This window comes from Myotis yumanensis, unplaced genomic scaffold (assembly GCF_028538775.1).
Source record: "Myotis yumanensis isolate MYYU_CA2020_CCGP unplaced genomic scaffold, mMyoYum1.0.hap1 SCAF_1, whole genome shotgun sequence".
In the NCBI taxonomy this organism is placed as follows: domain Eukaryota; kingdom Metazoa; phylum Chordata; class Mammalia; order Chiroptera; family Vespertilionidae; genus Myotis; species Myotis yumanensis.
In genome coordinates this window covers 109,380,866-109,405,840 of record NW_027223752.1, presented here as the reverse complement: position 1 = coordinate 109,405,840, position 24,975 = coordinate 109,380,866, and positions in this window count along the sequence as shown.

Below are 24,975 nucleotides of genomic sequence, written 5' to 3'. Positions count from 1 at the left end.
ACACTGAAGAAATATAAAGGATTGTAAGCAAATACTAGTACTACGAACAACTAAATGCCAACTAACTGGACAACCTGGGGGAAATGGATAAATACCTAGAAACATACAGTCTTCTAAAACCCAATCAGGAAAAATAAGAAAACCTGAGTAGGCCAATAACAACTAAGGAAATTGAAGCAGTAATTTTAAAACTTCCAGCAAACAAAAGTCCTGGACCTGATGGATTTACAGGTGAATTTTATCAAACATTCAAAGAACTAACACCTATGCCCCTCAAACTGTTCCAAAAACATTCAAGAGGAAGTAACACTTCCAAGCTCTTTTTACGAAGCCAGCAACTTCCTAATTCCAAAACCAGATAAAGACACTACAAATGAAAAAAATTACAGGCCAATATCCCTGATGAATGTAGATGCTAAAATCCTCAACAAAATATTAGCAAATCAGATCCAGCAATATATTAAAAAGATCATACACCATGATCAGGTGGGACTTATTCCAGAGATACAAGGCTGGTACAATATTCACAAATCAATAAATGTGATACATTACATAAACAAATTGAAAGATAAAAACAACATGATCATATCAATAGATGCAGAAAAAGCATTTGACAAAATCCAGCACTCTTTTTTGATAAAAACTCTCAGTTAAGTGGAATAGAGGGATCATATCATAACATAATAAAGGGTATACACCACAAACCTATAGCCAACATAATACTTAATGGGCAAAAACTAAAACAATTTCCTCTAAGAACAGGAACACGACAGGCTTTCACCACTCTTATTCAACATAGTATTGGAAGTCCTATCCACAGCAATCAGATAAGAAGAAAAGATAAAGGGTATCCAAATTGGAAAGAAGAAAATGAAACTGTCATTATTTGTAGATGACATGATATTGTACATAGAAAACCCTAAAGACTCCACCAGGAAACTACCAGACTTACTACATGAATTCGGCACTGTAGCAGGATACAAAATCAACATCCACAAACCCATGGCATTTTTATACACCAATTAGAGGCCCAATGGACGAAATTCATGCAAGAGTAGGCCTTCCTTCCCCTGGCTGCCAGCATTGGCTTCCCTTTGGCACCCAGGACCTGGGCTTCCTTTTGGCCACCAGCAGGCACCCAGGACCCGGGCTTCTCTTGCAGCCCCAGCTTCATCCGGAAGGTCATCCAAAAGGGTGTCCAATCTAATTAGCATATTACGCTTTTATTATTATAGATATGCTAGAATATCTGGTGCATGAATTCATGCATGGGGAGGGTGTGTCCCTCAGCCCAGCCTGCACCCTCTCCAATCTGCAACCCCTTGAGGGATGTCTGACTGCCTGTTTAGGCCCGATCCCATCCTAAATGGGCAGTCAGACATCCCTCTCACAATCCAGGACTGCTGGCTCCCAAATGCTCGCCTGCCTGCCTGCCTGATTGCCCCTAACTTCTTCTGCCTGCCAGCCTGATCACCCCCTAAGCACTCCCCTGCCAGCCTGATCGATGCCTAACTGCTCCCCTGCTGACCCGATTGCCCCTAACTGCCCTCCCCTGCTGGCCTGGTTGCCCCCAACTGCCCTCCCCTGCCAGTCATCTTGTGGCAGCCATCTTGTGTGTTGGAGTGATGGTCAATTTGCATACCACCTCTTTATTATATAGGATAATGAACTTTCAGAAAGAGAAATGAAAAAAGCAATCCCATTTACCACTGCAACAAAAAAAATAAAATAAGGTACCTAGGAATAAACTGCACTTGGAAAACTATAGGACATTGAAAAAAAATAGAGGAAGATACAAACAAATGGATGTATGTACAATGTTCATGGATTGGAAGAATTAACACCATTAAAATGTCTATACTACCAAAAGCAATCTACAGATTCAACATAATCCCTATTAAAATACCAATGGCATACTTCACAGAGCTAGAACAAATACTCAAAAAATTTATATGGAACCATAAAAGACCCCAAATAGCTGCAGCAATCTTGAGAAAAAAGAGCAAAGTAGGAGGGATCAGAATACTGGATATCAAACTATACTACAAAGCCATTATAACCAAAACAGTCTGGTATTGACACAAGAACAGGCATATAGGCCAGTGGGTCAGAAGAGAGACTCCAAAAATTGACCCACATATTATGGTCAATTAATATTTGACAAAGGATGCAAGAACATACAATCGAGTAAAGACAGTCTCTTCAACAAATGGTACTGGGAAAATTGGGCAGACACATGCAAAAAGATAAAACTAGACCACGAACTTATACTATAAACAAGAATAAACTCAAGTTGAATAAAAGACTTAAATATAAGACATAAAACCATAAAAATCTTAGAAGGAAACACAGGCAGTAAATCTCAGACATCTCATGTAACATAGCAATATGTTTATGGATACATCTCCTAGGGCAAAGGAAAATAAGGAGATAGTAAACAAATGGGATTTCATAAAAATAAAAAACTTCTGCACAGCAAAAGAATCTACCATCCAATTAAAAGGGGAACCCACTGAATGGAAGAACATATTTGCCAATGATACATCTGATAGGGGGTTAATATCTAAAATATATAATGTACTCATACAACTCAACAACAAGAATATAAGCAATCCAATTGAAAAATAGGCATATAGACCTTCACCTGGGGAGACCTCGGATACATCCCAGGACCCTACAGCCACAACACCCAGGGACCAGCTGCCTCAGCTGTGAACCTACCAACACTGAGACTCCAGCCTCCCTCGCCACTGGCACCTAAAAAGTTTGTCCAGGGGGAGACAAGGTGGCAGCCGAATACATGAATGGGTCCTGCGCCTTCTCACAAAGCAGATAGAAGAAACACCTGAATTGAATAACATCCACCTGGAATTGGCAAATTAAACACAGCTGGTGAGGCAATCTATGGATGGAAAGGTCAGAGATTGCCTGGAGAGAGGTGTGATCTGGGATCAGGGCTGGAGGGAGAAACGCAGGCAGCTGGGACTAGAATCCCACAGGGAGAGTGCGCTGCACCAAATCCACGGTCTTTGGGGTTAGTGTAGCCCTCGAATGTATCCTCGAAGGGGGTCCACCGGGCAGCTGGCAATGGGGGACTCTAGATCTAAGCCCACAGCTGTGGAAGACTGTGCCCAGAAAGGCAGCCTGAAGTTTTATACCGGCCACACAGTGCTGGGGGGAGAAAGATGCAAGGCGGCGTGCTTGCTTTGTCTTTTTGACTTCCTTCTTTTGCTTGCTAAGCCCAGTACATAGGATCTTCCAATTAAAAACACTCACCAAGACTGCAGGGGAAGGTGGTTTTTGTGGAAACTTGAGAGCAGAATAGGGAGAGATGAGCAGGAAACCAGCTCTGAGACAGTCCGTCCTTCCAACCCAGTCTTGAGTGCGGCAGGAAAAGGAAGAGTCTAAACACCCCCAGGGAGCCCTGGGGCCCTGTGTTGAGAAGCCATTTAGTCCTGGAAACACCGCCACCCAGGGGTTGTGTCAGAAATAGATGCTTGTGTAAATACAACTGAAGGCAGGCAGAGAAACAAAGTGAGCAGAATGATTCTGCCTGCTTGAAACCAAGGTTGTGGCTTATGACTCAGAGGAGCAGTGGATCACTGGGAACTTCAACACTGTGCTGACTATCTGACAGGAAACAGACGTGCCAGGCAGAACAGTAGGGAGGGGTCTTAAACCAGCCCCCATGGGTCACTGAAGGTCCACTGAAGCAAACAAACTTCACTACTTCACTCTTTTGTTTTTTATCTTTTACTTAAGAAACTAAAGTGAATACTTTAGTTTCTTAAGTAACTAAATTATTATTATTATTTTTCTCACTTTTTTATTATTGTACTAGAGGCCTGATGCATAAAATTCATGCAAGAATAGGCCTTCCTTCCCCTGGCTGCTGGCACCAGTTTCCCTCTGGCACCCAGGACCCAGGCTTCCCTCGCAGCCCCACTTCATCTGGAAGGACATTGGAAGGATGTCTGGTCTAATTAGTATATTATGCTTTTATTATTATAGATTTTTATTTTTAATTATTATTATTACTATTATTTTACCATTTTTAAGTTTTATCTTACTTTTATTTTTATTTTAAATATATTTTATTGATTTTTTACAGAGAGGAAGGGAGAGGAATAGAGAGTTAGAAACATTGATGAGAGAAAAACATCAATCAGCTGCCTCCTGCACACCTCCCACTGGGGATGTGCCCTCAACCAAGGTACATGCCCTTGACTGGAATCAAACCTGGGACCTTTCAGTTCACAGGCCAACGCTCTATCCACCGAGCCAAACCAGCCAGGGCTCTATTTTATTTTATTTTTTTTAAAAAAATTTATTGCCCTAGCCGGTTTGGCTCAGTGGATAGAGCGTTGGCCTGCAGACTCAAGGGTCCCAGGTCCAATTCTGGCCAAGGGCATGTACTTTGGTTGTGGGCACATACCCAGTGAGGAGTGTGCAGGAGGCAGCTGATTGATGTCTCTCTCTCATCGATGTTTCTAACTCTCTATCCCTCTCCCCTTCTCTCTGTAAAAAATCAATAAAATATATTTTAAAAAATTTTATTATTATTATTATTTTTGGATTAGTGTTCTACATTCTATTTTTACTTTAGCATTATTTTACTCTATCTCAATTTTTCCTTTATGCCAACACTTTTTCCCTCACTTTCTCCCTTTTTCATCCTGTTTCTCTTACCCTTTTCCTGCTTTAGTTTTTCTCTACCCTTTCTCTTTACTCCCTGTTAAAAATAGATCTTACTCATATATCTAATTTCCTCTCCTTTGCTCCAAGTCCATGAACACTTCTCTTTTCTTTTTCTTCACTAGCCAATTTTTTCTTTCTTTCTGTTTTGTTGCTGTTTGTTTGTTTGTTAGTTTGGTTTTTTTCTGTGTTTTTTTTTTTTAATTTTTTATGCTTCTGTTTTTCCTCTCCTTGCTTGTTCTCTTATTCTACTAATAGCTTAATTAGTTTCAATCACCAACTCGGGTCTATCTACTCTCTATCCTCCTTTTCCAAAAATAGATGAATACATAGATAGATAGATTAAAGAAAGGGAAATTATATATATATATATATATATATATATATATATATATATATATATCCCATGTTCAAAGGCTGTTAAATAGCATTGTTTACCCATATATTCAGAAAAAAAATCACTTCTACTGTCGTGGTAAACAACCTCCTTCCCTATTTATAATGGTCTGGCCCTCTAGAAACTTCAGCGTGAAATTAAAGCTAATTTGCCTACAAACGTCATAATAATCTGGCCACTCAGTGTGTGTGTGTGTGAGTATTTTTTTTCTTTTATATGTATATTTTATATATATATATACTTTTCAATTTTTTTTAGTATTTTTTTTCCTTTTCTTCTTATACACTCATTCTCTTTCTACCTCCTCTTACAGAATCATGGCCATTTCCCCACCCATTCAATTCCCTGACCTTACTTTCTAAATAATGTCTGCCTCTTCAGATTCAGCTTCCCTCCTTCTTTTCTGAGTGTTTGTTGTTTGCATTTTTTTGATTAGTTGTTGGTTTTTTGGAGTTTTTTTCCCCATATACATATATTTTCCTTCCTTCTTTTTTCTTCTCTTTTTTTTCTCTCTTACCTTTTTTCCTTTTCTCAATATCATTTTTGCACTCCTTTCTCTCCCATAATTCTTTTTTCTCTGGTGGTCACCTTATTTGGGGTTATTGGTATCATGAATACATTCGTGTTTGGTGCCCTCGGTGTTGTGTCTTGCCATGTTGTATTTTGTGCCTTTAAGTCAATGTAGTCGAGAGTGAGCAATATAACCAGACACCCTGAGAGGAGCAAAAATGAGGAGACAAAGAAACACCCCCCATATGAAATAAAAGGAGGAATCACTGGAAAAGGAAGTAAACGAAATGGAGGCAAGCTATTTGTCAGAGAAAGAATTCAGAGGTCATAAGGATTCTGAAAAGGATGGAAGACAAATTCAAGAACATGTGTAAGAATCAAGCGGAAATGAAGGAGAATCAAGAAGAAATGAAGAATGACATCGCTGCAATAAAGAACACAATAGAAAGCATCAACAGCAGACTAGAAGAAGTGGAGGACCGCATCAATGAGCTAGAAGACAAAGTAGGAAAAAATACCCAAGCAGAGCAGCAACTGGTTTAAAAACTTTAAAAACAGGAGGAGAGACAAAAGGAACCACATGCACTTTGGCACATTAACCCAACAAACTGCAGATTTCAACTCCTCACACCCATAAGGAACACACTCAAGAAGCAGAATCAGGTTTGGAGGAAGCCAGAACCAGACCTGGCTGGGCCGGCAACATGGAACCGCTGTACCAGCAAACGCACAAACAGGTCCACCAGATCCAGTCTCACATGGGACGCTGGGAGATGGCAGACAAGCAGTCTGTGCACTTAGTAGAAAACAAAATCAAGAAAGCATACCAGAAATTCAGCCAGCAAGAATGCCTGGAGATTTTGTCCAGCAAGGAGCCGCCCAACAAAAGACAGAATGCCAAACTTCGTGTTGCTGAGATGGCCCCCGTGAGGCTGAGCCAGCCCCCGTGAGGCTGTGACGGCCCCGGTGAGGTTGAGACGGCCCCTGTGAGGTTGGGATGGCCCCTGTGAAGTTGGGATGGCCCCTGTGAGGCTGAAATGGCCCTAGTGAGGTTGAAACGGCCCCGGTGAGGTTGAAAGGGCCCCTGTTAGGTTTAAATGACCCCAGCGAGGTTGAAATGGCCCCGGTGAGGTTGAAATGGCCCCGGTGAGGTTGAGATGACCCCAGAGAGGTTGAGACTGTCCCTGTGAGGTTGAGACGGCCCCTGTGAGGCTGGGACGGCCCCTGTGAGGCTGAGACGGCCCCTGCGAGGCTGCGACAGCCCCTGGGAAGCCAAGAAAAATACCACATGATCTCACTCATTTATGGATAATAAGGATCATTATAGACTGATGAACAGAAATGGATACAGAGGCAGAGCAGCATTGAACAGACTGTCCAACTACAGTGGGAAGCCTAGGGAGGGTTGGGGGGGATAAGAGATCAACCGAAGGACTTGTATGCATGCATATAAGAATGACCAATGGACACAAGACACTGGCGGGTAGGGTAGGCCGGGGGAATGTCAAGGTGAGGGGTAAAAAGGAAACATGTGTAATACTCTTTGTAATACTTTAAGAAATAAAACAAAATTAAATTTAAAAAAAAACAGGAGGAGAGCGTAAGGGAGCTTTGGGACAACACAAAATGAAACAACATCTGCATAACAGGGGTGCCAAAGGACAGGAAACTGAGAAAAGAATAGAAAACCTGTTTGAAGAGATAATGACACAAAACTTCCCTGAATTGGGGAAGAAAAAAGTCACATAAGTCCAAGAAGCTCACAGAGTCCCAAACAAGATGAACCCAAAAAGACCCACACCAAGACACATTATAATTAAATTGGCAAATACCAATGACAAAGTAAGAATCTTAAAGGCTGCCAGAGAGGGAGAGAAAGTTACCTACAAGTGATCTCCCATCAGACTATCAACTGATTTCTCAAAAGAAACACATCAGGCCAGAAGGGAATGGAATAAAATATACAAAGTCATGCAAAGGAAGGGTCTGAATCCAAGAATACTATACCCGGCAAGGGTATCAATCAAAATTGAAGGTGAAATCAGTAGCTTCACATACAAAAAAAGACTAAGGGAGTTTATCACCACCAAACCAGCAAAGCAAGAAATGTTAAAGGAAGTGCTATAAAAAGAAGAAATAGGAAGGGAAGAAGGAACACAGGCATAAAGAATAAAAATGGTGACAAACAAGTACCTATCAATAATAACTTATGTAAATGGATTAATTGCCCCAATCAAAAGACATAGGGTAGCTGAATGGATCAGGAAACATGACCCATATATCTGCTGTATATAGAAAACCCACCTCAGAACAAAGGACTCACACAGACTGATAGTGAAGGGATGGGGAAAAAATTTCTGGTGAATGGAAATGAAAAAAAAAAGCTGGGGTAGCAATACTTATATCTGACAAATTAGACCTCAAAGTGAAAGCCATAACAAGAGATAAGGAAGGCCACTTCATAATACTAAAGGGAGCAATTCAACAAGAAGATGTAACTCTGGTAAACATATATGCACCCAATACAGGAGCACTCAAATAGATAAAAAATACTTCTGGAAGATATCAAGGGAGAGTTAAATAGCAATACAGTCATAGTAGGGGACTTTAATATACCACTAACACCACTGAATAAATCCTCTAAACAAAAAATCAGCAAACAAACAACAATCCTAAATGACTCACTAGATCAGAAGGAATTATTTGACATCTTCAGAACGTTTCACCCCAAATCCACAGAATATATTTTCTCTCAAGTGCACATGGGACATTTTCAAAGATAGACCACATATTGGGACACAGGCAAAGTCTCTTCAAATTCAAGAAGATAGAAATCATATCAAGCATCTTCTCAGATCACAATGGCATAATATTTGAAATCAACTACAATGAAAACAATCAAAGACTTGGAGGCTAAATAGCATGCTATTAAACAATGATTGTGTTACCAAAGAGATCAAAGAAGAAATAAAAAGCATCCTGGTAACAAACAACAATGAAGACACAACAATCCAAAAATCTATGGGACACAATGAAAGCAATCCTGAGAGGGAAGTTCATAGCTCTACAGGCCTACCTCAAAAAACAAGGAAAAAAAGGTAATAAATTGTCTAACTCTACAACTCAAAGAGTTAGAAAGAGAGTATCAAGAAAAGCTCAGCGTGAGCAGAAGGAAGGAAATAATAAAGATTAGAGCAGAAATAAATGACATAGAGACCAAAGAAACAATACAAAAGACCAACAAAACCAAGAGCTACTTCTTTGAAAGGATAAACAAGATTGATGAATCTCTAGCCAGGCTCACCAAAAAGCAAAGAGAGAGGACCCAAATAAACAAAATCAGAAATGAAAGAAGTAAAGTAACAACCGACCCCACAGACTTACAGAGGATTGTAAAAAATACTATGAACAACTTTACTTCAACAAACTGGACAACCTAGATGAAATGGAAAAATTCTTAGAAAAATACAAGTTTTGGAAACTCAATCAGAAAGAATAAAAAAACTGAATAGGCCAATTACTATCGATGAAATTGAAGTAGTAATCAATAAACTTCCAGCAAACAAAAACCCTGGTCCTGATGGCTTCACAGGGGAGTTTTGCCAAACATTGAAAGAAGGACTAAAACCTATCCTCCACAGACTATTCCAAAAAATTCAAGAGGAAGGCACACTTCAAGCTCTTTCTATGAAGCCAGCATTACCCTAATACTAAAACCAGATACAGACACTACAAAGAAACAGAATTGCAGGCCAATATCCCTGTCGAACATAGATGCTAAAATCCTCAACAAAATTCTAGCAAATCGAATCCAGCATTACATTAGAAAGATCATACATCATGACCAAGTGGGATTTATTCTGGGGATGCAAGGATGGTACAATATCCACAAATCAATAAATGATACATCACATAAACAAATTGAGAGAAAAAAATCACATAATCATATTGATCGATGCATAAAAAGCATTGGACAAAATCCATCACCATTTCTTTTTTTTCTTTTTTTTAAAAATATATTTTATTGATTTTTTACAGAGAGGAAGGGAGAGGGATAGAAAGTTAGAAACATCTGTCACGAACAGAGCAGGGTGGATCAGGAGGTTGGGGCGCCGCACCCTGTCACACACAGAGCCTCAGGGCGATCAGGGGATTGGGGAGCTCCCCCCTATCAGGCACAGAGCAGGGCTGATCAGGGGGTTGGGGCACCTTCCCCTGTCACGAACAGAGCCGCAGGGCGATCAGGGGGTTTGGGCGCTGCCCCCTGTCACGCTGTTACCGGTGCCGGGAGGCATATTACCCTTTTACTATATAGAATAGAGGCCTGGTGCACGGGTGGGGGCTGGCTGGTTTGCCCTGAAGGGTGTCCTGGATCAGGGTGGGGTCCCCACTGGGGTGCCTGGCCAGTCTGGGTGAGGGGCTGAGGGCTGTTTTCCGGCTGGCGGGTGACTAAAGCTCCCAACTGCTCCTTTTTTTCTTTTTCTTTTTTTTTAATTCTGGGCCAGCTTTAGCTCTGAGGCCTCAGCTGCTGAAAGCCGGTTTCTGGCCTTTGTTTTTCCTTCTGTATTTGATACAATGTTGCAGTCAGGCTGGCTGAACCTGGCTGACTGAAAGCGGGTTTCTGGGGTTTTGTTTAGCTTCTTATTTGCAACATAGTACATAGTTGCTTAGAGTTGCAGCTGAGAGGCCGGCAACTCAGGCGGGGAACGTTGGAGTCAGCCGTCACTGGAGCAATCAAGCCTCCCTGTTCGCTTCAGTGCATGGCTGCCGGCCGCCATCTTGGCTGACAGTTAATTTGCATAAGGATATGCTGATTAGCCAATGGGAAGGGTAGCGGTCGTACGCTAATTACCATGTTTCTCTTTTATTAGTGTAGATTATAGGAGCAGAACATGGTTACTTTTATAATAAAAAACCATAATAATAAGTGTGACCTCCTAAAATATTAAGGGAAAGAAATCATTGCTATGAGTAAAATATTGTTGATGAGAAAGAGAGCAAGCTGAAAAACAAAATAGCAATCATCATAACTAACATTTGTAGAATGCATTGCATTTTACAAAACATTATCATTTTAATGATCTCATTTGATTGTTACAGCAACCCTAGAGTTATGCATTTTAATCATTCACATTGTGTAGGTGTAGGAACAGAGTGTCATAACTGTCGGTTACATCACTTGACCAATGACACTGCTGGTGAAGTGAAGGCTCAAATTCAAGTTTTCTGGCTGTAAGTCCCACATTCTTCCAATTACACAACACTGAGCATTGTATTGCAAGGATACAATAAATATTTACATGTTTATTACATATTTAGTTGTCAGGAACCTGGTCTACTCCCTTTTGACTGTACCTGGTGCCCTCGTGGACATGACATAACAAAGTTATGTTACCACAGCCACATTGACAACACTCTTCTGAACCTTATTCCGCTTTCCTCTGTGAATGTTGGAATCTCGATGTGTTTAACACCTCACCTTTGCCCTCACCTTCTAACTGACATTTGTGCTGAATTCCAAACCTATCTATGACTCCATCATTTTTTAGTAGTATAGGCTTAAACTTGTTTTCTTTCCTTTCTCTTTGTCAGTTTATTCCATAATGGGTCATTTTTAAGTAATTTTTGCTTCTCTTTCATAGGAACTCACAGATCTGTCCATAGTCCATTTCCATGGATTGGACCCTCCCCACATGATTCAGTGACTTGCTGATGATCATTTTTAAAAATTACCTTTTTCTGGAAGCTTTATCTGACCACCTCTGGCCACAGATGTTTCTAGCCCTTGTTCCTGTGGGACTTGCACACTGCATTATGATGGCATATTTACACCAATCTCCTGCCACCACCCCCCACAACCAAGAAAAGTACATCCTTGAGACAAAGATTACATCTCACCTTCTTATTACCATTACTTAGCATAGTGCTTGGAAAAATTCTAACTTGCCAATAAAATTTGAATGAGTGAATAAGTTTTTTCACAAAAGACTCAAAGATCTACAAGGACACCTTTGGAACATATGAAGTAGGTTGTGCAGAAGTGGGGACAGGGATGCTAAATGTCAGGAGAGGGAGGGAGATGACCAAGGCACCTGGAACTTGGGCTGTGATCCAGTTATGCTAAAGGAGAGGAGAGGCAGCCTCAGTATCATTTTACACTGGAAAAAGGAGCTGGCTTCATGCTATGGCCTACCCTCTTTCCCCCTGCCCCCCAAGTCACTTCTGAGTCTGGGCAACCCATGGGAACATTTTGGAGGGACCTGGGAGAAAGCATGGCTGCCACATCTCTAGCTAAGGGTAAGGGAGGTGAGTGAGCCAGCTCGGGTTCACTGTAGAGGTTGTGGTGAGCATCAGAATTGGGAGAGGTGAGCTGCAGCAGTGCAGGGGCACCCTGTGGTCATGTCCAGAGGCAGTGACCTTAAGTGATTGTGTCCAAGAGGGCAGTATGGTGAGCTGGTGAGCCCTGTTGATGGGCAGCCCTGCAGAGGGGAGGTGCTCACCATTCAGGGGAGGGTGCCTTCCCAACTCCTCACTGCAATCACTTCTCGTTACTGTTTGTCAGGATGGTGAGGCAGGGAGACAAACCCAGGTGATCTGCCTCCTTTCCCTACCAGACACTTTCATGATTCCACTCTTGTACTCCAAATCCTTCAGACTCCTCTCTGACTACTGAATAAAAGGGAAAGTTTGGCATGAAAAGCCAGCCACAATTTGGTGCCCTAACCAACCTTTCACCCTCTACCTCCAGCCACTGACTTCTAAGAATCCTCCACTTTCTCGGGCTTATCTGGTCCTCTGTGCTTCACAAAAGGCTCCTGTGGCCCTGCCTCCTGCTGGATGACTTGGAAACCATCCTCAGGATGCAGGGAAGGGAGTCTCTACACTGTCGCAGAGCTGAGCAGCGACCCAGGGCAGCACAGGGTGGTTGCAAATGCATGCACACACAGAGATCCAACAGCTTCTGGCATGTCCTAAGCAAAGAGGTTCTCACTCCCCTTTTCTAGAGTCACCTCTCAGGTGGTATTAAATGTTCATTTTGAAACTTTTGAGATACTTTATTCTATGTCTTGACATTAATTTTAACTTAAGTGTAATTTATTTTGGGTTAGTTCTTCAGTACTATGGGCCCCATACCATCCTAACATGGCCCTAAATCCAATCATTCATTACATAATTTATTCAACACACAAAAGAAGAACTTTTTCTGTGCTGTTTTCCAGGGGCTAATGGTGAGGAGGACTTGTAATACTCTAGAAGTCCCAGGAGACAGACAGATTAACTAGTGCTTCTCAAACTTCCATGTGTATCAGAATCACTAGGAGGGCTTCTTAAAATACAGATGGCTGGGTACCTTCCCCAGAGTTTCTGATTTGGTAGGTCAGGAATAGGACCTGAAAGTTTGCGTTTCTAACAAGTTCCTGGTGAGGCTCATGCTGCTGGTCCAGAGACTCCACTTGGAGAACCACTGCTGTAAACTAACTCTCATTCTAAGAGTCTACTTTGAGATACTAGAACATTAGCTGAGTAAAGGGAAAGGTGTGTTCTCATTTTGTTCATGGCTATATCCTTAGGGCCTAGTAGACACATAGTGGACATGCAATGAACATTGTTTGAATGAATGATAGAATTGTATGCAAAATGTTATGGGAATCTAGAAGTGGGAGGCTGTCCTGGCCAAGGGATTTTGATGATAGCTTCACAGAGGAGGTCATATTAGAAAATGAATAGGAATTTTTAAAAAAATACATTTTTATTGATTTTAAGAGAGCGAAAAAGGAAGTGGGATACAGAGATTTAAAAAAAAACATTGATGAAAGAGGAACATCATGGAGTGGCTGCCTGCTGCACGCTCCCTAGGGGAGCAATCTTGCAACCCAGGCATGTGCCCTGACCAGGAATCAAACCAGGAACCTCTTGGTTCCTGGGTCAATGCTCAACTGCTGAGCCACACTGTCAGGGCAGGAATTTTTCATCAGAGGAGCATGTTCTAGCCAGAGAACACAACATGTAGTTGTGGAGGTGCAAGAACATGGTATGTTTGACACTCATTCCCCATTCACCCATTCCCTGGTCACTTCAGTTTTGACCACTTCAGGGCATGGTGACATTTCTTCTTTTATTTTTAGGACAACAAAATTAGTGCTTTGATGACTTAAACTAGTGATAAGAATCAATCAATATTATAGTTAAAAATACAGATTTCAAGCTCCACCCTACATCTACTGAATCAAAATCCATATGTTTAGAAGCATCCTAGGTGATTCTTAGCATCTCAAGGTTGCTTAAGAGAAACCTTAAAATTTCAAGGTATTTTTAAAATACAATTCAAGAACTTTATTATATAGACATATTACTGGGAAAATAGGTCATAGATCACACAAACAGAAGTGGAATCACACCTGTAAGAATGGCTATCATCGACAAATCAACAAACAAGTGCTGGTGAGGATGTAGAGAAGAGGGAACCCTCATGCACTGCTGGTGGGAATGCACACTGGTGTAACCACTATTGAAAACAGTGTGGAGTTTCCTCAAAAAATTAAAAATGGAACTGCCACTTGACCCAGTAATCCCACTTCTAGGACTATATCTCAAGAAAACAGAAACACCAATCAGAAAGGATATATGCACCCCTATGTTCAGAGCAGCACAATTTACAATAGCTAAGATTTGGAAACAGCCTAAGTGCCCATCAGCAGATGAGTGGATTAGGAAACTGTGGGTCTTCTACACAATGGAATACTATGCTGCTGTAAAAAAGAAGAAATCCTTACCATTTGCAACAGCATGGATGAAACTGGAGAGCACTATGCTAATCGAAATAAGCCAGTCAGAGAAAGATAACTATCATATGATCTCACTCATTTGTGGAATATAATGAACAACATAAACTGATGAACAAAAATAGAACCGGAGTCATAGAAGCATTGAAAAGACTGTCCAACCTATGAGGGCAGGTGGGGGGTGAAGGGATAAGAGATCAACCAAAGGACTTGTATACATCCATATGAGCATAACCAATGGACACAGACAGTGGGGGGGGGGGGGGGGGTGAGGGCATGTGCTAGGGGTGGAGGTAGGGGCAGCCAGGGAGAGGTCAATGGGGAGAAAAGGAGACATGTAATACTTTAAATAACAAAGAATTTAAATTTAAAAAAAAAAGGTTTCAGACCAGTTGCAAGTAAACATACAGACAAAAATAATTCATGCAATAATAGCTATGAAAACAGATAATATTTACGCTGCAAAGAATTCAACTCTTTTATTTTCCCAAAATGACAGATGTAAGGAGGAAGGCCTCACAGTCAATACTGTGGTGTGTAGACAATGACTTGAGGCCGGATCTGTAATCATTAGGAAATGATGGCTTGCTGTCTCTGGGTCTTCTAACTGTCCTTTTCATTTTTTTAAAACATATTTTTATTGGTTTCAGAGTGGAAGGGAGAGGGAGAGAGAGACAGAAACATCAATGAAAAAAAAAATCATTGCTCAGCTGCCTCTTGCATGCCCCATACTGGGGATTGAGCCTGCAACCTGAGCATATGCCCTTGACTGGAATCAAACCTGGGACCCTTCAGTCCATAGGCTGACACTCTATTCATTGAGTCAAACCACCTAGGGTTCTTAAGTGTACTTTTCAATGGCGAACAGCAGATTTGTGTGTGTGTTTTAAATAAAATTCTTTCTGCAGTTAGTAGGAATTTGAGCTCAAACCTAAATATTAGCAAAGATAAAATTTTATCTAGAACTTTGTACTGTTTATTTTTTAAAGTAGTAAGATGTATAGCTGAGCTGAAGTTGGTTTAAAGTGTAATAAAACATGGGTTATTCCCTTCAGATAATAACTTTGGAAATATACAAAGCAGTTGATAAAGCCTGAAGGCATTTTCCATTTTGATGTGTTGACTTGATGGTGAATATAAACCTTTACAATAGGGGGAAAAAAATTAAAAATGGAACTGCCATTTGACCCAGTGATCCCACTTCTAGGAATATATCTTAAGAAACCCGAAACACCAATCAAAAAGAACATATGCACCCTATGTTCATAGCAGCGCTATTTATAACAGCTAAGATCTGGAAACAGCCTAAGTGCCCATCAGTATATGAGTGGATAAAAAAGCTGTGGTACATCTACACAATGGAATACTATGCAGTTATGAAAGAGAAGGATCTCTTATCCTTTGAGATAGCATGGAGGGACCTGGAGAATATTATGCTAAGCAAAATAAGCCAGTCAGAGAAAGACAAGTACCACATGATCTGACTCATATGTGGAATCTTATGAACAAAATAAACTGATGAACAAAATAAATCCAGAAACACAGAAGCATGGAACAAAGGGAAGGTGTGTGTGTGTGGGGGGGGGAGTTCAACCAAAGAACCTATATGCGTAACCCATGGACACAGACAACAGTGTGGTGAAGGCCTGGGGGTGGGGGGAATGCAGGGTGGATGGGGTCAATGGAGAAGCAAAAAGGGGGACATCTGTAATACTTTCAACAATAAAGATAAATTAAAAAAAAGATGTGGAGTAGATTTGGCCTGTGGGTTAAACAGACAACTATGCTTTCATGAGAGGGCAGGCCCACTCACCACAGGTACATCTGAGCAGCACAGAGCCATGCACACAGATGGCATTTACTATTTTAAAAATAATAATAACTTAGGAATCATAATGACATCTACCTCACAAGGCTGTGCTTTGAAGCAAAGATGATGCCACAGATCCTCTAAGTGAAAAAAAAATTCCCAAGTGACAAGTATCTTGCTGGCCATTAGTGACTGAATTTATTTAACAAACTAGAGGCCCGATGCATGAAATTCGTGCATGGGGGGAGGGGGAAGGGGGGGGTCCCTCAGACCCACCTACACCCTCTCCAATTTGGGAGCCCTCAGGGGATGTGCTACTGACAGCATGGGCCCACTCCCCATGGTTCTCTGCTCTCTGCTGGGCCTGCATGCTCCACACCACTTGGATGGGCAAGCAGGCCCTGCTGGGTGCTGCCTGCGGGCCCGATTGCCTGCTGCCCGGTCTCTGCTGCGACCGCCTAGCAGGCTCTGCTGGGTGCTGCCTGCGGCCCTGCTTGCCTGCTCACAGGTCGCTGCCTCCACCACCCAGCAGATCCTGCTGGGTTCTATCTGCAGGTCGCTGCCACCACCACCCAGCAGGCCCTGCTGGGGGCTGCCTGAGGGCCCAATTGCCTGCTTGTGGTCGCCATCGCCACTGCCCAGCAGGCCCTGCTGGGTGCTGCCTGCGGGCCCTGATTGCCTGCTCGGGGATCGCCATGGCGACTGCCCAGCAGGCCCTGCTGGGTGTGCCTGTGGGCCCCACTTGCCTGCTTGCAGGTTGCCGCAGCGACCACCCAGCAGGCCCTGCTGGGTGCTGTCTGCAGGTCGCTGCCGCCACTGCCCAGCAGGCCCTGCTTGCCTGCTGGGCTCACATTGCCGGGGTGATGCTGCCAGCGTCCTGCCCAGCCTCTATGGGCACCGCCATATTTGTCGTGGAGTGATGGTTAATTTGCATATTACTCTTTTATTAGATAGGACTAGGGGTCCAGAGCACGAATTCGTGCACCTTGAAAGTAACTGTGGGCTGTGAGGCTGTGGTGGGCACAGGGGCGGGTCTCAGCCCATCCTCTGTGCCCCCGCCCATCCTCTCCCACTGCAGCCCCCAGGTCTCCTGTCTGCTGACAGCCCTGCTCCCACCTCTGCCGCTCCCATGCACTGATGGTGCTGGCCCCACTCCGTGCCAAAAGCACCCGCTGATGGCACGGAGTGATTGGGGTTGGCGCCAGCAGTGGATGTGAGTGGGGCAGGCACTGTCAGAGAGTGTGAGTGGCCCCGATTGCCCCTCAGGAGCAGGAGGAGGTGGAGAAGGGGCAATTGGAGCCAGCAGATGCGAGCACCAAGCGGGACTGCAGTGGGTGGGAGCAAAGAATTTTCAGCAACCACCAGAGGCTCACCCTGATGATAGCACCTGGTGCCCCGCCTTCATCTGGAGCCCCTGTTCACCTGCTCCACCATCCCGCAGTGGCCAACACCCGCCATGTTCGGAGCTCTGCTGCCTGCTGCCAACACTGCCCTGTTCTGCATGCACCCCCTAGTTGTCAGAGCACATCATAGCCACCGGTTTTTCAGTTGTTCCGCCGTTTGGTCTATTTACATATTAGCCTTTTATTATATAGGATTGGTATGGAGCATCCTTTACAGACTAAGCACAATTGCAATGAGACACAGAGGACATAGTGTGTAACAAAGTAGCAGAGGTCTCTGCTCAGGGAGCTTACACACTTTTGGAAGAGATAGGCAACTAATTAATAAGCATGTAACTATGATGTTACCATATGATATGTGCTATAGAGAAAAATTATTATTCTATGTTACCTGGTCAGGAAATGCAAAAGTGTCACTGGGCAGAGGCTCAAGGAAGTGAAGGAGGAAGTTAAGCAGATACTGGGGTGAAGAGTATTCAGACTGAGGGAATAGCAAGTACAAGGCCCCAAGAAGGTGCCCTTTGAGCCTCTTTAAAGACCAATCGGGAGACTATGGCTCCTGGACTGAGTGAACAGGAAGTGTAGTAGAAAAGGATGGGGATAAAGAATGGATAACATAGACTCTTGTAAATCATTCTTAGGACTTTGCTTTTATCTCTGAATGTGATAGAGAGCATTGCAGGGTGCTGAGCAGAGAAACGACATGCTCTACATCACAAGATCACCCATTTGAGAGAAGGGCTGGGTGAGGCATGGAGATCTGTGACTGCTTTGTCAGCATAAAGATTTCTTGCTTCTGTGGGTTCTAGCTGCAGGACTGAGTCCTACTTCATCATGTTCACACAGTAAACCTTCCCAGCTGACATAAGCTTGTAGCCTCTGCTTAGACACTGAGCAGATGAAATTCCAAAGCACCAGAGCAAGCTTTTGAAATTGAACTCTCAGTTTAACAGAGTAACTTGACAGAGGAGGTAAGAATGAGTGAGCCATTTAAAGTCAGGTACAGAGGATCAGCAGTGCTAGACGTGCACTGGTACAGCACACCTGAATCATTATATAGAATGCAATGGACTTCATTGGAAAGTAGCCTCACCATCACTCACCTTCTTCTGACAGCAGGTCTGGCTCTGGGGGAAGAGGACTCAGGGGTGGTGGGGGCATGGGAATGGTCTCAGGCTGGAAACCCAGGTAGGCGGCCCACAGCCAGGAGGCACTCTGAGAAGGTCCTGCATAGTTTGTTTACTTCCACCACACTGACTCCAGTTAAAAGTTTTTGTTTTAAGTATTTATGTATTGATTGATTTGAGAGACAGGAAGAGAGAGAGGGAGAAACATTGATTTGCAGTTCCACTTATTTATGCACTCATTGGTTGATTCTTGTATGTGCCCTGACCCGTGATCAAACCTGCAACCTTGGGGTATTAGGATGACACTTTAACCAACTGAACTACTCATCATGGCAGTTAAAACTTTTTTCTTACTCTCCTTATTGTTTCAGGATTTGAGAATTGCAACCATTTAATCTTGACAGGGTCAAGAAAAAGTATATTGTTTCAATTATTTTTAAACCATTTTCCCCTTTTTCTCTTTACTGAATGAAACTGCTTAACAATCTTTGTTAAATAGTCTTTAAAAACTGATTCATATCCCCTTACCAGAAGTCCTTTAGAGTTCAAATTTATCTAAGCATTGGTGTGAGATTTTATGTTAATCCCTTTTCTTTTAATCATCAAAGGTTAAATGTCCTCGGTGAAGAGAATTTCACTTCATAAGAAATTATTAAAATCATTTCCTTGATCACCTCATTTTCTTAGTTTTTTAGAGTATAAAATCACAAACAAACAAGCAAGCAAGACTCAGTACATTATGTTCCTGGTAGAACCCTGCAGGAATTGTCTTCTTTCCAGCAGAGAATTCAGTTTTAGACACTGAAATTCCATCAACAGCAGTAATTTCAGTAGCTACACCTCTGGTTTCTCCAACAAATTAGAAGGTAAGCACTTTAGGCCTCATTAGGGAACTTGACCTTGAGCTTTGCTCTCTAAGATTCAGACAAAAGAACTGACATTTATTAAGAACCCTGTGGAAACACCTCTCCACACCTCTGGATACTCTGAATCCCCCTGAAGGATTCAGAGAGTAAGTGGCTTAGCAGCTTGCTTAACCCTCCTGAAGATTTGTTGAGTTTTAACATCACCAGCTGTGTTAGCCTCCACCCTGAAAAAGTGGGCTCTCTCAGCAGGGTAGTGTTGCCATACCTCCCTGCCAATTCTGGGAATTGGAAAAGGAGAACCAGAATGTGGGGGACACTTGGTGACTGTAGGTGATGTACTGATAAGGGCAACCCTGGAATATTCTGAAAGTGGGGACTTGGATACTTATAGTTAGGGCATAAAAGTAAATCCTACCCCATCCTGTAATCACCACTTGTTGAGTCAGGAGCCATTGGATCACATTAGCCTCTAGACCAGTGGTTCTCAACCTGTGGGTCGCGATCCCTTTGGGGGTCCAACGACCCTTTCACAGGGGTCGCCTAAGACCATCAGAAAACACATATATAATTACATATTGTTTTTGTGATTAATCACTATGCTTTAATTATGTTCAATTTGTAACAATGAAAATACATTCTGCATATCAGATATTTACATTGTGATTTATAACAGTAGCAAAATTACAGTGATGAAGTAGCAAAGAAAATAATTTTATGGTTGGGGGTCACCACAACATGAGGAACTGTATTAAAGGGTCGCAGCATTAGGAAGGTTGAGAACCACTGCTCTAGGACAAAGTGCTGGGTGTAGGGGAAAGGAGATGGCCTGAGGAAGTCTGTCCTATACAATTCACTCCTGTTTTGAACCAAGTCACTCCCTGTCTGGTGACTGCTTTCAGGATTCAGTCTCCTCTTCTCTCTTATTCTTTCCTTTCTTTTATTGGCTTTACTCTCACCCATACAAATCATATCAGCTCATGTTTCATTAGAAAAACTACTGCTTTTAGATTTATGTTTAATCTTGCACAACAGAGAAGCTCTACTGAGCCTGAGTACAGTTCTGATTTCCCTCTATCTTTGCATTGTATACTAAACACAGCTGTATTATTTTATGGTTCACATCGATATCAAGAAGCCAACTTTACTCCACCCCTCCATGTCCATTCACTCAGGCATTCACTTATCACTTACTAGGTAACTACCATGTGTTTGACCTTGTGAGAACCATTCTGGGGAAGTGCTGTGAACAACACAATCTCTGCCCTAAAGGAGCTCAATATACATATTTTTAAGTTCCTCTGCAGTTCAAGTGGCTTCTAGCCATCAGCAATCTCATCCCCTAGAGCAGTGATTTTCAACAGGTGTGCTGCAAGAGTTTTTAAAACATCCAATACCTGACTATTTAGGTGGGGATATCGACCTCTTTTTCCTTAGATTGTAAAAACAACAATAACAACAACAACAACACACACACACACACACACACACACACACCCATAAAACCAAGAGCAGCCAACACAACAACAGCCATCTGGTATGAATGCCCTGTCTTGAACCATAATATAGAAGTCATATAATAGAGTTGCATCTTATTGGTCACGTCTCATAATAAGGTTGTGTCTGATTTGGTTAATTCTTGGTTCCAGGTAACTATATACAAATTTAGGCACCTGATTTTTTTTAAAGTCACTTTTTAAATACCTTATGACTTTACTTATACGTGGAACCTAAAAACAAACAAAACAAAAATAGACTCATACTAGTAGAAACAGAGATACAAAGTCACTGTGGAGCAAAAAGGGTAATTACTACTATTATTATTTTTTGTAAATCAATAAAAACCATACCTATTTTTTTGTCAGATCAGCAAAAAATATATTTTTTTGGTGTGCTACAAAATTTTAGTAATTAACTTATGTGATGAAGAAAGTTGAAAATCCCTGTCCTGGAGCTGTGCTTTCCAATATGGTAGCCATTAGCCCTAAGCAGCAGCCATGGAGCTCACAGGGAGTGTTTGATAACTGAGTGCAAGAGTGAATAAATATGGAGGGCTGGTTCCAACAGTGATGTGCTAAAAGTATAAACTACACATAAGATAATAAAGAATTTATAGGGAAAATATATGAAAAATATTCCTTAGCACTTTTTTAAAGTTGATTACATGTTGAAAGGATAATATTTAGGATATGCAGGGTTGGGCAAAAGTAGGTTCATAGTTGTTCTTATGGAAAATAATACAATAATAACTAATAATACAAGAATAAACTTTCACAAAAGCACAAGTGTAAACCTACTTTTGCGCCACCCTATATTGGGTTAAATTAAATGTTATTAAATTATTTAATCTGTAGTTATTAGAGGATTAAAAGTTACCAATGTGATTCTTAGACAATTTTACTCTAGATGGCCTGCTTCCACCTCTCTCCCTTTCCTCTGTCGCAGAAGTGAATTCCTCCTCAGAGTACCAGCACTATCTGTAATACAAGGTACCTATCATGCTCTATTGGCTTCGTACTTACATCTGAAACATTTGCCAGAGTGGACACCTCTTGGTGGAGGAACTTACATATCCAGCTTGCAGTGCAGAGCTTGGTATAACATAGATGATTAATAATTATTTGGTGACTAGTGATCCAATTCTCCTACTAGACTGAACTTGTGTGAGGTAAAGCATACAAGATTGTTAACTTGATCTTAAGTATAACATTCTTGACTAGGCACTCAATACATATGTGTGTGAAATACCCCAGAGATAACTTCAATTTTCAAAGTATGACAAAATTTTAAAAACTCCTATAAGGCAAAGATATTGGGCAATACAATACCATTCCTACACACTTGGGGTGTGCTTTTGTTTTATGGTACACATGAATGCTGCTGGATATAGTTGAAATTATAGTCCATGTGGTCACACCTGCTCATTTGCAGATAGGCATAAAGGCTAGGTGGATCCTAATTAATTCTTGGAATGTTCTGGGGTTTTCGCAACCGATTGAACTAATCAACTGTAAAAGAGAAATACATGTAAGATAAGGGTCATACGTTTTTCACCTGAAATATGCAGTAAACACACAGGAAAATATTTATGTAACATTTGTCACTTTACTTCCATGATTTTGCCTCTTACTGGGACTGGGTTGGCTTTTATGTTCATCTCAGGCCAGAGCAATTTAAGCTGAATACTTTGCAGATGTGAAGGTAGCCTGGCCCTGAAGTTTTATGGCTAGATGTTGGGTGAATAAGTGAAAGTAGATTCATTATTTGTGAGGAAATTTTATGAGTTAGACTCAAAACACCTAAGTGTCTGATATCTAAAATTAACACAGCATTAGGTTTTCATCAATTATTAATATGAAGGGAATCACTATATCTAGATAAAATAGGTAGATCTGCATAAAGCTATAAAGGCTTTATCTGGTTAGTTGGATATTATAATTATTAATCCTATAGATCATATTTTTTAAAAATTGTCTAAACCTTTATTAGCTATTGAATAGTGGAGGAATTTATGTCAATAAGTGGTATGCATACACTCTTTTATGAAGATAGGCCTCCCTCCCAAGAAGTACCATTAACATTTTGCTGGAACTTAATATTTAATGTCTTGAATTACAATTATTGAAGCTATTTTATTTCTAAGCTCTATATTATCTTTTCTTACTTTTATAATTCTGTAATGTTTAGCCAATGTTTTCCACATGAGGGATCTTTTGTAACTGCATGTAGAATCTAATTGAAGTGATTTTAGTACAGGCCCAAGAGTCATGAGTCCTGGTCTAGTCCCTCAACAGCCTTATCTCTAATCCAGTTACTTCCTGAGCCTTGGCTCCTGCTCCCCTGCTTTTCCTTTCCCCTAACATTATAATATGCCATTCTGTCCTGACTTTGTTACCTTTCACCTATTTTATGGTAATTGGATTGACTCTACTACGCTACACATTTCCATGTGGCAGCATATATACTAAGTGCCTTAATACATTGTTTTATTTAATCCTCATAATTTGAGATGGAGACCATCAGTTCCACTTTTAAGATGAAAAAAATCAAACTGAGTTTGGAGTGAGATTGAAAGCCATGTTTAAGGCACTAGTTAATGGTAGAATCAGGATCTGAACCTAGATCTATGTAATGTCTGATGTACTGTGGCTATTGCCTTTTGATCAGAATTATTTTGAAAAAGTCGCATTCTAAGCTGGTATACTCCTCCCTCTCCAATACATTAAAACAGAAACATCTGTAATTATCAGCAACTGTTGTGAATCCAAGTATTAAAACAAGAAGCAAAGAAGACCTTAACAGGAGTAGTCATAGTCGTCACAAACTTAATCATTGGGTAGAAAGATTGAATGTCGCAGCAACATGGGAGAGTGCTATGATAACCACGAATGTGTGGAAGGAAACCTGGGTTCCATTTCTGGGTCTGTCTCAAGCTTTCTATCTGGTCTTAGGCAAGGAACTTCACCCTCCCATCAATATCCTGGGGTAGGGTGGAGATGATTACAAACAGTGCCTACTTATAGCTAGGACATGAGTGAGTAGATGGGAGGAAGTACAATGTTTCATATGATAAACTGCACTATCTCTGAGACAGTGGGGAAGGTTGCAGGGATTTTGGGGAGCAGATGGATCTCTTCCTCCTGTTTTCTTATTTTAAAATTAGGGACCCAGTGCATGAATTCGTGCACCTTGAAAGAAACTGTGGGCCAGGAGGCTGCAGTGGGCACAGGGGCGGGTCTCGGCCCATCCTCTGCGCCCCTGCCTGGCCCCCCTGCCATGGCCCCTCATCCTGTCTGCCAGTAGCCCTGCTCCCACTGCCGATGATCCCACTTGCTGACGGTGTCGGTGCCGGCCCCACTCGTACCTGCTGAAGGCGCGGAGCGATTGGGGCTGGTGCCAGCAGTGGGTGCGAGCAGGGCTGGCTCAGTCAGCGGGTGTGAGTGGCGTCTGCTGCCCTGATCACCCCTCAGGAGCAGGGGGAGGTGGAGAAGCCCTCAGGGGCAATCAGGGCCGGCAGCCACCACTCACACCTGTTGATGGTGCCTTGCGATTGGGACTGGCACCGGACATCGGCAGCAGGTGCAAGCAGCAGCTCTGGTGCCGGCAGCAGGTGTGCCAGGCGGGACTGCCATGCATGGGAACAAAAAATGTTTAGTAACCACCAGAGGTTCTCCCTGCTGACAGTGCTCAGGGCCCCGTCTAGGTCTGGCACCTCTGCTCACCTGCTCCACTATCCCGCGGCAGCCGATGCTTGCCATGTTCTGTGCACGCCTCCTGGTGGTCAGCACACATCATAGCAACTGGTTGTTTGGTTGTTCTGCTGTTTGGTCTTTTTGCATATTAGCCTTTTATTATATAGGACTAGAGGCCCGATGCATGACATTCAT